Raw genomic sequence first — 14,771 nt, 5'->3', positions numbered from 1 at the left:
TTACAACAGAAGGAATTACTTTTGGATCAGAGTAAGACACAGGTTAGTTCAGGAATAATTTCACACAGGAGGGTGGTTGCATGGGGGGAAATCTCTTGTTAAAACTAGCATCACCTTAGCTTAAAACCCTTTTTTAGCCCAGCTACTGCTTAGCCAATTACCCCTCCTTCTCCACTTCTGCATGTACAATGGGCAACACAACTAGATATCTCTTTTCCAGAATCCTCCTTCCAGTGCGAGTCTTCAGTTTGTCAAAACAACTTTGAATTCTAATTCTACCTGCCAAAGTGTTTACAATATTCCTGAACTGGGTGTCATTTGTGTATTTGGCAGGAATACTTTGTGCTCCTCTAAGACATTAATAAAAATGCAGAACAGCACAAGATCCCAGAGCATCACCTCCATCCTTGCTATCTTTGTTCCTCATTTGCCATTAATCCATTTATCCACGCTAAATTAATATTTTTACCTAATATCAAATATCTCACCCCCCATGTCTTGCCCATCTCCATAGTCCCTCCCCATTTTCACTGCAGAAAAGGTGGTGGTGGTAAAAGTTGTTTGTTTGTTTATAAATCCACGCAGGTTTATACCCATCTGTGTACTAAACCCAGGGTTGGCCCATATGTGAGGTGGAGTGAAGCAGCTGCCTCAGTCTGCAGAAACCCCTGAGGCAGCTCCCTCACAGGTATCCTGTATGCCCCACCACCTCTGCCAGTGGTGGAGAAGCAGCACATGCATTAGTTACAGGGATCCAGGCAGAGTGCCTTCTCGGTAGTGGCGCCCACCCTGTGGAACTCCCTCCCATCAGATGTCAAGGAAATAAACCACTGTCTGACTTTTAGAAGACATCTGAAGGCAGCCCTGTTTAGGGGAGTTTTTAATGTTTGATGTTTTATCATGTTTTTAATATTCTATTGTGAGCCACCCGGAGTGGCTGGGAAAACCCAGCTAGATGGGCCGGGTATAAATAATAAATTTATTATCCTCCTCCTCCTCGTTATTATTCTTGGCATCAATTTTCAATGAGAGTGCACAAGAACTCGCAAGAGTTTGTTGAGATCTCACTGGAACCTGCCACCACCACTGATTCATGCCGCCACCATGCAAACTAGCAAAGGGATGCTTGGGCGGTAGCGGTACACAGCAGGGCGTGGTGAAATGGGACATGCTGCCCTTAACCCAACCTGAATTTCATTCAACCCTATTGCTGTCTCTACGTTCTAGATGAGCCAACAAGGCTCCAGGATCCTAGCAGTTTCATGATTCTTTTAAAATAGGCATCAGATATATGATGGGACAAACACATGTTTGTTACATTGCTCTTTCTCCGGCATACCAGGATACTTACCATCACCTTGGTTTATTTTCAAACTGAGGTGTGTACAGGTTGTAAGATGGATGCCTAGCAATGGGCTTATATGATAGTAAAATCAATGTTAAGCAACCCGTAGGTCCTTCTGGTATTTGGTATATTTATTTATTTATTTATTTATCTTCATACATTTATCTCTCAGCCTTTGTTCCATCACAGAGTTCCCAGGCAGTAACTCATCCAGGCTCTGACCAGTGTAACTTCAGCCATGTGTACCTTCAGACCACACCTTGGGACCACATGTTCATAAATATGACTTGAGAGACTTGTATACCAACCAGTGAGAAGCTCTGATTAATAAGAGACACCTGGGGTCACAGGCTATGGGTCAGAGAAAGGAAAGAGGGAGGGAGGGAGCAAAGAAAGAAAGAAAACCTAAGTTGAGACCTTGCTCCTACAGTTTCAAGACAAGCTTGGGCATCAAGTGATAGTCATGAACTTTGCTACTGAAAAGCATGAAGGACAGGGCATGCATTGCCTGTGCAATGTACCAGTTAGTGCAAGCTGGAGAAGTGGTTAATGGGGATTTTTAGAATTCCCAGCACATCAAATCATGCACATCTTAATTACACCAATTAAATTTTGCAGCTGAATGATGGCCACTTGGCCAAGAATATGGCATGTCATGCCAAACAATTGCTTCATTCCTCCTGTAAAAACGTAAGTAAGTTGTTTCCACAGCCGCAGAGGGGTTTTACATGGCAAAATCTTTCTTTCGAGACATGAAGCAAGCATTTAAAAAATAAAATAAAAAAATCTTGATCTATCTAACACCAATGAATTGAGCCTTGGCCTACATGGCAGTGTTGGCAGGGCAAATTACAAAGCCACCTGCTCGTAAGCAGAGTAATTATACCTAAATTGTGTTCTATAATTAAAAAGGTACGATAAACGACTCAGATCTCATCTTCAAATAGAAGTACAATGATACCTGAGGGCTTGAGTCAGATTTGTTGCCAAAAGGAAATTTGCTTATCGGATTAAGACCAAATGTATTTGGGGGCTGATTAATTAAAAATAAAGCACCTATGTAAACTGCAAAGGAAACAGGAAAATATCTGCACAGAACAATCCTCTTATATCCACTCCAGTAAGTTAAAGATAGGCTGGATTTTTAAAAATTAAGCTGCTATGGCTTTATTTACTTGTCTTTTCTCCTGCAATGTGCTTAAAAGTACAGTGGTACCTTGGTTTAAGAACAGCCCTGTTTACGAACTATTCAGTTTACGAACTCTGCAAAACCGAAAGTAGTGTCTCGGTTTGCGAACTTTACCTCAGTCTAAGAATGGAAGCCAAACGTTGGAAGGGCACCAGTGGTGGGAGGCCTCATTAGGGAAAGCGCACCTCAGTTTAAGAACGGTTTAAGAACGGACTTCCGGAACAGATTAAGTTTGTAAAACGAGGTACCACTGTACAAACAAGAAGCAGCAAAAATTGGGAGCTTTCAAGAGTTTAATTCTTGCCAATGTGTATACTTACTAAGTCTAATGTCAATATTTAACTGTATAGTCCTATGTATGCTTTCAATGTATGCTTACTTGGAAATAAGTAAGTGCGTCCTATAATTGAACTTACAAATTAGTACATGTGTTTAGAATTACAACCTAAAGGCTCTTAGTTACAGCAGATGAATACTAATCCTCATCATCATAAACAACAGCAATGCTAGCAGAGTGACCACTCCCAAGATTCACCTTGTTTTTGTATCTATGCTTTTCAGTAGCACAATGATGAGAAACCGCAATGGAGGGTCAACTGGCTGCAACTGAAGGTGAGTGGAGGGTTGCTTTGCCTAGGGATGTAGTCAGATGTGGGGTTCATTGTATTAGTTTTCCTGGTTATAACATTAACACTTCTGTACCTGTTTCTAATGTCCCTTGTTGCATTATGGAACCGTGGCTTTTTTATCAATCTGCCACCATATTGCACTACATTTCATTCAAACCTGTGGGTGTGATGTGACACAACCTAGGAATCCTGCATTTGGGTTCCTTACAACTCTACAATTCTATGGTTCTGTGTCATTGGACATGGTATGACCCTTTATGCGCATGCGTGCTTCTGTTCCCTCATGACTGACCCATGAAAATGGTGGGAAAGAGCTGTACTGTATGTGCCAGGTTTTGTCACAAGCCACTATCCATGCAAAGGAGTGGGGAAATCGCAGCACAAAACTCCTACAATAATCTGGGTTAACTGGGTGGCCGTCAGATCATTTCTGAAAACATTTAGCATGAAAATGAGCATCAAACTTCTGCTAGATTTCCAGGAGTGGCTTTTACATCATATGAAAGATCACGTTAAAAACTGGAAATTATCAGTGAAGGAAATGTCAGGGAAGCAGAGTAAAGTACTGTCTGAATGCAGCCTGAGCCTACTTTATATATTTTGAAGACCTTGTTGTCTTTAAACATTTGTGATAGGTGAGCAAGAAAACTTAGCATGAAGCATACTCACTGTAACGTCTCTCTTTCCCACATATTCCAGAAAAAACAGCAGTACAAATCTGTCCAACAAAAGAATTGTTATTTTTCTCATTATCTTCAGCAAAGTAGTTATTAGCCATCATTATTGTTGCTCTTCAGATTAATTGGCAAATACAATCAAAATGGAAAAGATTCCAATCATCAAACAAAGGGAAGAACCATAGAATCTGTCTGAGTGGGTTAACCGTCATTTTTGCTCCTCAGTTCTCCAATGTACAAGTGACTAATTGCTTATTTAACCCTGCTTTAGATTAAAATAGTTTTTGTTCTCAAAGTACCATTGTGAGGAGAGAAACGTGAAAATGCCACCGCTCACAGCCTTTTCTCACACAAAACGCACTCGACACCTTCTGAGGGCGTTTTTGTGTGACCTTTTGTGATAGGCAAAGGCAAACAGGTTTAATTGTTATTTCTACAGGGGTCATGCAGAAGTGGGGAGACATTTTTTTAATGTCTAGGAGTGCCCACCTCTCCGTTGTTAGGAGGACTTTTAGGTTGTGTGGATTTTTCCTGGAGTTCTGCTCTGTTTTTAAAGTGGATTTAGTAGGACTGCAATCCAATTAAAGAAATTGTAATCAATTGATCATATGAGTTTAAGGGACCAATATGAAGCCCCCCTGCAGGAAATTGTGGGAAACACACAGGAAATAGGGAGGGGGAAGCTTCTGCCACTTTTGAGACCAAGGTTTGCCGGTGAATCAGCACTATTGCCCTCAAGGTCCCCTCCCTACATCCCTGCAGGAATGTCTGCAAGTATAAAGGCACTGCTGTCAGAAGGGCCCAAACAGGTTGTTCTGGGGACATGCTGAGGTTGTGCCTGGGATGAGCATGGACCCACAGCTCCCCAACACACCACAAAAGAGTCCCTTAACTGCTCCAGGCCTGGAACTGCCATACTCAGTTCCCTCCCATTGAGTTCAAGAAAGGATAACAAGGCATCCTACCTTAGAGGCATTGAGCTGGTAGGGCTATGGATGTATGAAATGTTGTAGAGCCATTCTCCCTTTTACCTTATCCTCAATATCCAGCATTGCTTTGTTAGCTGCTTAATTGAGACACCTGTCAATTGCATTTGCATGTGGGTATATATATATATATTTCATGTTAAATTAAGATTCAGCTCCCCATCCTATTGACATCTGTCCATGGACTGGGAAGTGCCCTGTCATTGCAAAGTATTGGAAGACACAAGACTTACCCACTCTGGAAGAATGGCAGATGAAGGTGATCGACTACATGGAATTGGCGGAAATGACTGGCAGAATCCGAGACCAGGGAGAAGAGATGGTGAAAGAAAACTGGAAGAAATTTAAAGACTATTTACAGAAATATTGTAAAATTAATGAATGTTAGAAGGATGTTGGATAGAAACTAAGTGGTTTCCAGCTGTAATGCTTTAGGAGATACGAAAAAAAGGTTTACAAATGGGTAAAAGCTTAATGGTAAGGATTTGCTGAACTAACAAATTGAAGTGGAATACAAAGAAGGGAGGTATGAGGAGGTCTGGGGAAATAAGCGTAAGGAAGATATGTTATGGAAAATTATTTGTTTTTTAACTGTTTTTATGTTGTATTTTGTTTCTTTTTATTTTTCATTTTCACTGTTATACTTTAAAAACTTTAATAAATATCTTTTGGGAGGTGCCCTGTCATGTCCTTCACCTTTAATTTTCAAGCCTCACTGTTTTTCTCTAGAGCAAGTTTCTTAGCTTTCCATACACCCACCTCTCTGCCCCACAACACACCCATTTCCTTCAATGAAAGTCCCATCTACCCAGATGGTCATCCAGCTCTCTGGGGGAATCTACCGATTTACAGCCAAAGCAGAAGCAGACTTGGCTGAGGGCAAATACCAAGACCTGTTGTTAAGACAAAGCTTGGAAAGTGCAACTGCATGCACCACCAGATGGAGAGCTTCCTTGATGTGCAACCACCTCTTGCTAATGCTTGTTTGCTATCTAATTGCTCAGTCTTGGGCTATTGGAGCTCTCTGTTTCCTGGTTCAAGACTGCATCCTTTCAAATGAAGCTCACACATCACCATATGTGTCTGATGACCACGGGGCAAGAGGGGAAAGTTATATTGCTGACAAATAATTGCAGTGTCTGCTTGCTTAACATTTGCAGCAAATCAACAGTGGCATTTGGAAGGGCTGCCTGGAGGTCTGGAGCTGTCAGGCTGGATAATGGCTTTAAATACCACTGGCTGGTAATAATGCTGGGCTTCAGTGCACAATGTTTAAATGTGTAAAGAGAGCCATTCTAAGAAGCACTTTTCTTCTGCTTTCTATATGCCCATCTGCTGACACCCGTTTTGGAGCAAAAAGGGTCACTGGGGCCTCATGTAACATACTTGGCCTCTGACCTTGAGAGGATAAGGCAGCTTTATTGTGCATAACAATGTTATTTGCATTTAACCTCTGGCCAAATTCTCCATGGGTTTCACGAGTTAGGCAGCATATGGGCTCAATGATATTTGATGGGAACGCTCCCAGGGAAATCTGCCGCTTTGACAGGTGCGATTCTCTTTCCAAAAGAACTGGACCGAGGACTATACAGATGCTGTGATGGAGTATGAGATCATGATTCTTCAATATGGTAGTCGGGTTTATCTTCCTGCTGCAACAATCAACCTAAATTTCCCTTGAAAGCACAGGCAAGCATGAAGCTCTTGGACATGGAAGGAAAGTACTGGATGCTCATAGATTGTCTCTTTCCAGCTTATGTTGGCCATCTTTTTTCTGGCTATCCTGAAAATTTGCAGTAGTAAATTCACCAAAATTATAAACTGTACAGAAGGGATGGGGAACCTGCAGGCTTCCTGCTGTTGTATGCTGTGAATCCTGGGGCAGCATCTGGGAGGGAAGGAGGTTGGCAAAATCTGTCAGAGGGGAGAAAGGAGAAGTAGTCAGTGGATGGGGATGGAAAGGGTTCGAGTTGTGCTCCCTAGGTGGAAGGAGAGCCACTCAAGCTGCCTCAGGCCTCACCTTCATTGCAGGACATTGTCATGGTGACTGAGAAGCCAGCTTGGCAATCAATGGGTTCAGCAGGGTTGACAGAGACTGGGACTGAGAGTGAAGTAGCAGAACCAGACAAGCTTCCATCTCCAAGTATGTATCATCAGATGCAAACAGTTTGATCTCCTTTGGAGGGCTGCTTAGTTGCTATCTTTACATAGAAGAAATGAACCACCTGAGTGATAATCTATGCTTGGCTGTTCGAAAGCAAAGTAGGAAGGGCATACCAGCCATTGGGACAATGTCTTAGCTTGGGCCTAGTCATGTATTCTAGAACTCTGTTTATATATCTGAGAACTTTATAATCTATAGTCTGAGCTCATACATAGATCACGTACTGACTTCTTGAATAAAGCTTTTGGATGTACCGAATTTTTCACTTCATAAGACACACTTTTTTCTTCCTAAAAAGTAAGGGGAAGTGTCTGTGCGCCTTATGGAGCGAATGCATGGTCCCTGGAGCCGAATTGCCCAGGGGCAAAAAGCAGATCATGTTTTTTTTGGGGGGGGGGAGAGGGAAGTGGGTGTTGAAACAAAGCTGCTGATTGGCAAGTGATCAGAGGGAGATAAGGGATGCAGGCAATAAAGGAGGCTGCCTGGGAGCGGGGAGGTAAAGAGTGAACATGCAAGGAGAGGAGACAGGAAGACTAAAGCAATGAGGAGAGAAATTAGAAGAAAAGGAGGAGCAAAAAACTGCTCCAGCTAATAATAATAATAATAATAATAATAATAATAATAATAATAATAATAATAATTTATATCCCGCCCTCCCCAGCTGAAGCTCGGCTCAGAGTGGCTAACAACAATAAAAGTAACACAACATTCTAAAATCAATTCATTTTAAAATAAATTCAAAATCAAATTCATGGCAACCATTGGGCTAGAGTTCTGTGAGGAATACCAAAGGAGGGGGTCAGACTGTGCCTTGGCCAAAGGCCTGGTGGAACAGCTCTGTCTTGCAGGCCCTACGGAAAGATGTCAAGTCCTGCAGGGCCCTGATCTCTTGTGATAGAGTGTTCCACCAGATCGGTGCCACGGCTGAAAAAGCCCTGGCTCTGGTTGAGGCCAGATTAAGGCTAAGGAAAAGACACTAAGGCAAACAAGAGGGAAGGGAGTGTTGAAAGGAAGCAGCTGATCGGTAAGCGATCGGGGAGGGAGATAAGAGACGCTGGCGATAAAGGAGGCTGCCTGGGAAGGGGGAGGTAAAAGCCCATGGATCTTCAGGATTTTTGCATTGGGTCACCCCAAATTCACCATCATATAACATAGCATGTCTATGGCTACAGCCTGCACATACAAAAAACACGCATCCACTGTTGCGTGGGGCCGCAATGGCACAAAAACATGGTTACAAAGCAGGGATCCACATGGATTGTCAGGATTTTTGCATTGGGCTACCCCAAACTCACCATCAAATCACATGTCTGTGGCCACAGCATGAACCACAAAAATCACACATCCACTGTTTCGTTCAGAATATTTCATTTCTTGTTTTCCTCCTCTAAAAACTAGGTGTGTCTTGTGGTCAGGTGTGTCTTATGGAGTGAAAAATACGGTAGTTCAGGAACTTATACTGCCTTGGGCTTCTGACTTTTTCCGAACATTTAACATTGGTGACGAAGGTGGGCTCAATGAGCTTCTGCCGGCTGCCAGAGGCCCAAGACCGCACCTCAGCACCGCCACCTGCTGCCTCGCAGTAAGCGCGACCTCACCGCCTCGCTGGACTCAGCAAATAGTCCCGGAAATGAGACTAAAAACTGGGTGCGTCTTATAGTCAGGTGTGTCTTATAGAGCGAAAAATACGGTAATCATGTGGAGAGTTTGAGTTCAGAGACTGAGAGTGGGAGCCAGCACAGTTGTAGGATTCTAATTCCCAGCGGCAGCAGCCAACAGACCAAGGACAATGGCAGTTCTAGTCCAACAAAATCTGGAGCGCCATGGATTCCTCATCTCTACGATGCAGAATGGGTTGTATTTAACAAAGTCATCCCATTAGCCCCAGGGTTTCTGCCTGTGCAACTGCACTTCCTCCTAAAAATAAAAGCTCAGTGTGCAATTAATTATCATCCGCCAAACTAAACTTTTGCCAGCGACTTGAGTGATGAAAAAAGCCCCTTTGGAAATATGTGTTTGTGTGCTTATATTCCTTACTCTGGAACCTGAAAAGACTCAAGGATGGAGGAGTGAAACTATATCAACTTCTGCTGATCATCAGTTTCTAGTAATTAAGGGTTATCGATTGGTTATCAATTATTTCTAAGTTACCTCTATCATATCTAATTGCTGATAATTAGCACTAAATTGCCATATAATTGAATGTGTTTGAACTAACAAAAATGAAAATAGATGCAGGTAGATGTCCCATTGCATTTCCCAAATATTGAAACAAAGTACTAAAATGCTCTATACTTATTTATTTCTCTCCCTGGGCTTTTGGGAAAGGGACAACAGTCAGAAAAGTTATTGCAAGCTCCCAGCCAGCTGTGATATCAACTAATCCAACAAAAGAATAAATATTTTAGCAGCATCCTATTAAAATGTGTAAGAACAAGCCACCTGCTGTCATTGAGGAGTTGTTTGCACTGCGGAGTTAGAGGACTCCAGAACAGCTAAATGGAGCTGGAGCTTGTTTCAAACTAATTAGTCAAAATGCTGAACTCTCATTATGCTACACATTGTCGCTCAGTTTCCTTTCTTGAGGTGGGGGGAGGAAATAAATTCTGTTTGTTTATTTTACTGTTTGGAGTGATACAGTCACTCCAAAGCCAAAAACAACAACAAAGACTGATTTTGCCTAGTTGGTTTTAAAAAGCTGCGTAATTTTTATAAAATCAAATATTATTTGTTTGTAAGGCACTTTCTGCTAATCATGCATACTTAAGAGTCTTACATAAGTATGCACGGGTAACAGAAAGCGCTTTGCCAAAAGAAACTATTTTTGTTGTTGGAAATTATAAAGCTATTTAAAACCGGGGTTCTCCAAATGACCTGTTTTTTTAACATCCATCCTGATTTTCTTGCACAGACTTTATGCTGAGATTAGACTATGTCTGGTCTTTATGCATAATTTGCTCTGTTTTTGTTCACATGGAATTTATATGGCAAGGGACCTTCATCCTGATTTTCTTACAGGGTGTTTAAAAGTGTTCCCGTTAATCATTTGCACACCCAACATTTTTCAGTGTACTGTAATTCCCTATCACTTTCCCAACTGCAATAAGTCCGGGAGAGGGCAGATTTTATGTTTTTTAATGTGGATTTGTTGCATTAGAGCAACATAGTGCTTCACTTATTTAAATATTTGTAAACTGCACCATCATCTAAAAAAGCACAAGGCAGTATACAGGCTTAAACTATTCTACCATGCCATAAAACATGCCATAACACAATCATAAAATATGGTTGGCAAGGAATCTCAGGTTTGCAAGGTCTCTCAGAAGTTTATGATTTTTAAAACGGTGTTGACAACTGAGGAGGGATGGCTCCTTTTGAACTTCTACCATACCCAGCAATTGTCACAGCAAAAATGGGACATCCCATTTTTTCTTGCAGATGGACAGTGGCCCAAATGGCCACTGTGATCTTGTGCGATTTTGGGCTGCGCTTTTCTCAGGCATGGTGTCCCCAAACACACATTTTTGGACACTGCACCCCCAAAAGGCTTTTGGGGTGCCAAGATCTTGCGTGGGTCACATGACTTGTGCGGGAGTGCGGACCTGGAAGATGGCATCCCGGATTTGGGTTGTGCCATGTTGGAAGGTTTGTTCTATTGGCAAGGAGTTCTACAGGCCAGGGCTTTTCAGACTAAAGGCTCAGTTCCCTGGTAAAGGCCAGCTGAATCTCAGGGTCATGTCGGACCCCAAAAGCTCTACACACACAACCAGTTGGCTGCTATGCGGGAGGGCTTTTAAAGTCCTTTGGAATTACACCAAAGAACCTCCTTGTTCTCGAGCAAGCAAAACTTCTGCCGTCCCAGCAGGAAGAGAAGAAATGAACACTGATTTTCATGCAGGTGCTTGGAACCAGTAGGAAGCAAGTTGTAGAATGGCAGGGGGACCAGTGTCCTATCATGAGATCTGTTGTTGACATTCGGGGTTGTTCCCTAACTACAGTGGTACCTCAGGTTACATACGCTTCAGGTTACAGACCGCTAACCCAGAAATATTACCTCGGGTTAAGTACTTTGCTTCAGGATGAGAACAGAAATTGTGCTCTGGCGGCGCAGCGGCAGCAGAAGGCCCCATTAGCTAAAGTGGTGCTTCAGGTGAAGAACAGTTTCAGGTTAAGTACGGACCTCCGGAACGAATTAAGTACTTAACCTGAGCTACCACTGTATACTCTTTTGTAATTTTGACACTGCCCCTTAGGGGCAAAGCAGTTACTTTGGTTTGGTTTAGTTTGGTTTAACTTTCCTTTCCTGTCTTCAGATTTGTTAGTTACACCCAGTCAGGCACCAAAAGCAGTCTTTCTGGCTTCTAATAAGGTTCTTAACCCTGTTCCACTGGCTGTTGGTGAAATTATTACAGCCTGTAATTCCATTGGAGAGCATGTGCTTTGCATGCTGAAGGGCCTAGGTTCAATTCCTGGCTTCTCCCCTTTGTGATGCTCCAGTTCTCCCATTGCACCAAATACCGTACTCCTATTGTCCAATTAACAACAGCATAGGAAATAACATTAATAAAGAAACAACAACCTACCTAAACTGAACTGGAAATACGGGAGGTTAATCAGCTTGCATAGTTAAATTAATGGCATAACAATTAGCCTCACATTTCTTTCTCTCATGCTCTGCTGTATTCACTAGATCCTGCATCCTTCCCATATGCAACCTTGTGGTATATGGAGTGCTGACAAGTTCACTTTTAGGCACCATAGGTGGTAGCATTTCATTAACCAGTCAAATCATGTGTAGAGATGAAATGCAAATGCTTCATTGGAAAATTAATGAATTGTTGTCTGATTCAGCTTTAATCTGAATTAATGTTTTGATTCCAGCTGCAGCGCCAGTAACGTCAAGGACAGTAGTGCATTTCTAATTTCCACTTGGACTCTAAATTGTCGGTGTAATAGGCTTCATAGATCTCAGTCACTGATAGGGCAGACCTCCCCTCAAAAAAGGGGGGTTGCAAAAGAACAATGTGTTAAGTAAAACACTATTCATTTCACTCAAGGGGGTAGGAAAGAGAACAATGGGCCGTAGAAGTCAGCATTCAGAAAGGACTAGGCCACTGGTGCATTCTGGGTGACTCATTTCCAACTCAAATGTGTATAATCTGGGATAAACTACAGTGGTGCCTCGCAAGACGAAAATAATCCGTTCCGCGAGTCTCTTCGTCTAGCGGTTTTTTCGTCTTGCGAAGCAACCCTATTAGCGGATTAGCGCTATTAGCGGTTTAGCGGCTATTAAAGGCTTAGCGGCTGAGCGGCTAAAAGGCTATTAGCGGCTTAGCGGCTTAGAAAAAGGGGGGGAGTGAAAAAAATCGCAAGACTCGCAAGACTTTTTCGTTTTGCGAAGCAAGCCCATAGGGAAATTCGTCTTGCGAAGCGCATCGAAAAACGGAAAACCCTTTCGTCTAGCGGGTTTTTCGTCTAAGAGGCATTCGTCTTGCGAGGCACCACTGTATTCATTATATTAGTCTAACTGGCCCAACATCATTATATTTTGTAGCAGCTTGGCCACTGGTTATCAAAAAGGCTGATGTTCAGTGGTGGTTAGTTATATGTGGGGCTGCCTCTGAAATGGTTCAGAAATGTCAGCTGGTGTAGAATTCAGTAGCCAGGCAAGACTGGGGCAAGACGGTTTGAGCATATTATGCCAATCCTGCCCCACCTGCTCTGCTTGTAAATTAGTTTCCAAGCCCAATTCAAAGTGCTGGTTTTGACCTATAAAGCTTTAAATACCTCAGGGACCACCTTTTGCCATATGAACCGACTCAAACACTGCAATTGTGTGTGTGTGTGTGTGTATACATACATACAGTGCTTTTTCTGGGGGGACGCAGGTGTATGCATACCCCTAAACATTTTGTGAATCTTTCTTGTTGTTGTTGTTTAGTCGTTTAGTCGTGTCCGACTCTTCGTGACCCCATGGACCAGAGCACGCCAGGCACTTCTGTCCTCCACTGCCTCCCGCAGTTTGATCAAACTCATGCTGGTAGCTTCAAGAACACCATCCAACCATCTCATTCTCTGTCGTCCCCTTCTCCTTGTGCCCTCCATCTTTCTCAACATCAGGGTCTTTTCCAGGGAGTCTTCTCTTCTCATGAGGTGGCCAAAGTATTGGAGCCTCAGCTTCACGATCTGTCCTTCCAGTGAGCGCTCAGGGCTGATTTCCTTCAGAATGGAGAGGTTTGATCTTCTTGCAGTCCATGGGACTCTCAAGAGTCTCCTCCAGCACCATAATTCAAAAGCATCAATTCTTCGGCGATCAGCCTTCTTTATGGTCCAGCTCTCACTTCCATACATCACTACTGGGAAAACCATGGCTTTTACTATACGGACCTTTGTTGGCAAGGTGATGTCTCTGCTTTTTAAGATGTTGTCTAGGTTTGCCATCGCCTTTCTCCCAAGGAGCAGGCGTCTTTTAATTTTGTGACTGCTGTCACCATCTGCACTGATCATGGAGCCCAAGAAGGTAAAATCTCTCACTGCCTCCATTTCTTCCCCTTCTATTTGCCAGGAGGTGATGGGCCCAGTGGCCATGATCTTCGTTTTTTTGATGTTGAGCTTCAGACCATATTTTGCGCTCTCCTCTTTCACCCTCATTAAAAGGTTCTTTAATTCCTCTTCACTTTCTGCCATCAAGGTTGTGTCATCTGCATATCTGAGGTTGTTGATATTTCTTCCGGCAATCTTAATTCCGGCTTGGGATTCATCCAGCCCAGCCTTTCGCATGATGAATTCTGCATATAAGTTAAATAAGCAGGGAGACAATATACAGCCTTGCCGTACTCCTTTCCCAATTTTGAACCAATCAGTTGTTCCATATCCAGTTCTAACTGTAGCTTCTTGTCCCACATAGAGATTTCTCAGGAGACAGATGAGGTGATCAGGCACTCCCATTTCTTTAAGAACTTGCCATAGTTTGCTGTGGTCAACACAGTCAAAGGCTTTTGCATAGTCAATGAAGCAGAAGTAGATGTCTTTCTGGAACTCTCTAGCTTTCTCCATAATCCAGCGCATGTTTGCAATTTGGTCTCTGGTTCCTCTGCCTCTTCTAAATCCAGCTTGCACTTCTGGGAGTTCTCGGTCCACATACTGCTTGAGCCTTCCTTGTAGAATTTTAAGCATAACCTTGCTAGCGTGTGAAATGAGTGCAATTGTGCGGTAGTTGGAGCATTCTTTGGCACTGCCTTTCTTTGGGATTGGGATGTAGACTGATCTTCTCCAATCCTCTGGCCACTGCTGAGTTTTCCAAACTTGCTGGCATATTGAGTGTAGCACCTTAACAGCATCATCTTTTAAAATTTTAAACAGTTCAGCTGGAATACCATCACTTCCACTGGCCTTGTTATTTGCAGTGCTTTCTAAGGCCCATTTGACTTCACTCTCCAGGATGTCTGGCTCAAGGTCAGCAACCACACTACCTGGGGTGTACGAGACATCCATATCTTTCTGGTATAATTCCTCTGTGTATTCTTGCCACCTCTTCTTGATGTCTTCTGCTTCAGTTAGGTCTTTACCACTTTTGTCCTTTATTATGGTAATCTTTGTACGAAATGTTCCTTTCATATTTCCGATTTTCTTGAACAGATCTCTGGTTCTTCCCATTCTGTTGCTTTCCTCTATTTCTTTGCATTGCTCGTTTAAGAAGGCCTTCTTGTCTCTCCTTGCTATTCTTTGGAAATCTGCATTCAATTTCTTGTATCTTTCATTATCTCCCTCGCATTTTGCTT

The 14,771-nt window shown here is 42.8% G+C and overlaps 1 long non-coding RNA gene across 2 annotated transcripts in view; it reads right to left on the bottom strand.

The window, feature by feature from the left end:
* Positions 1-6,225: 6,225 nt before the first annotated feature.
* The window catches only part of LOC308578630, a 47,938-nt gene continuing 39,392 nt past the window's right edge, over positions 6,226-14,771 (bottom strand). For both annotated transcript variants that reach the window (XR_014004051.1, XR_014004052.1), the window contains one exon: positions 6,226-6,740. This is a non-coding gene — a long non-coding RNA (uncharacterized lncRNA). The remainder of the gene's footprint in view (positions 6,741-14,771) is intronic.

This window comes from Podarcis bocagei (assembly GCF_964188305.1).
Source record: "Podarcis bocagei genome assembly, chromosome: 2".
In the NCBI taxonomy this organism is placed as follows: Eukaryota; Metazoa; Chordata; class Lepidosauria; order Squamata; family Lacertidae; genus Podarcis; species Podarcis bocagei.
This window is presented reverse-complemented; position numbering and strand designations above follow the sequence as displayed.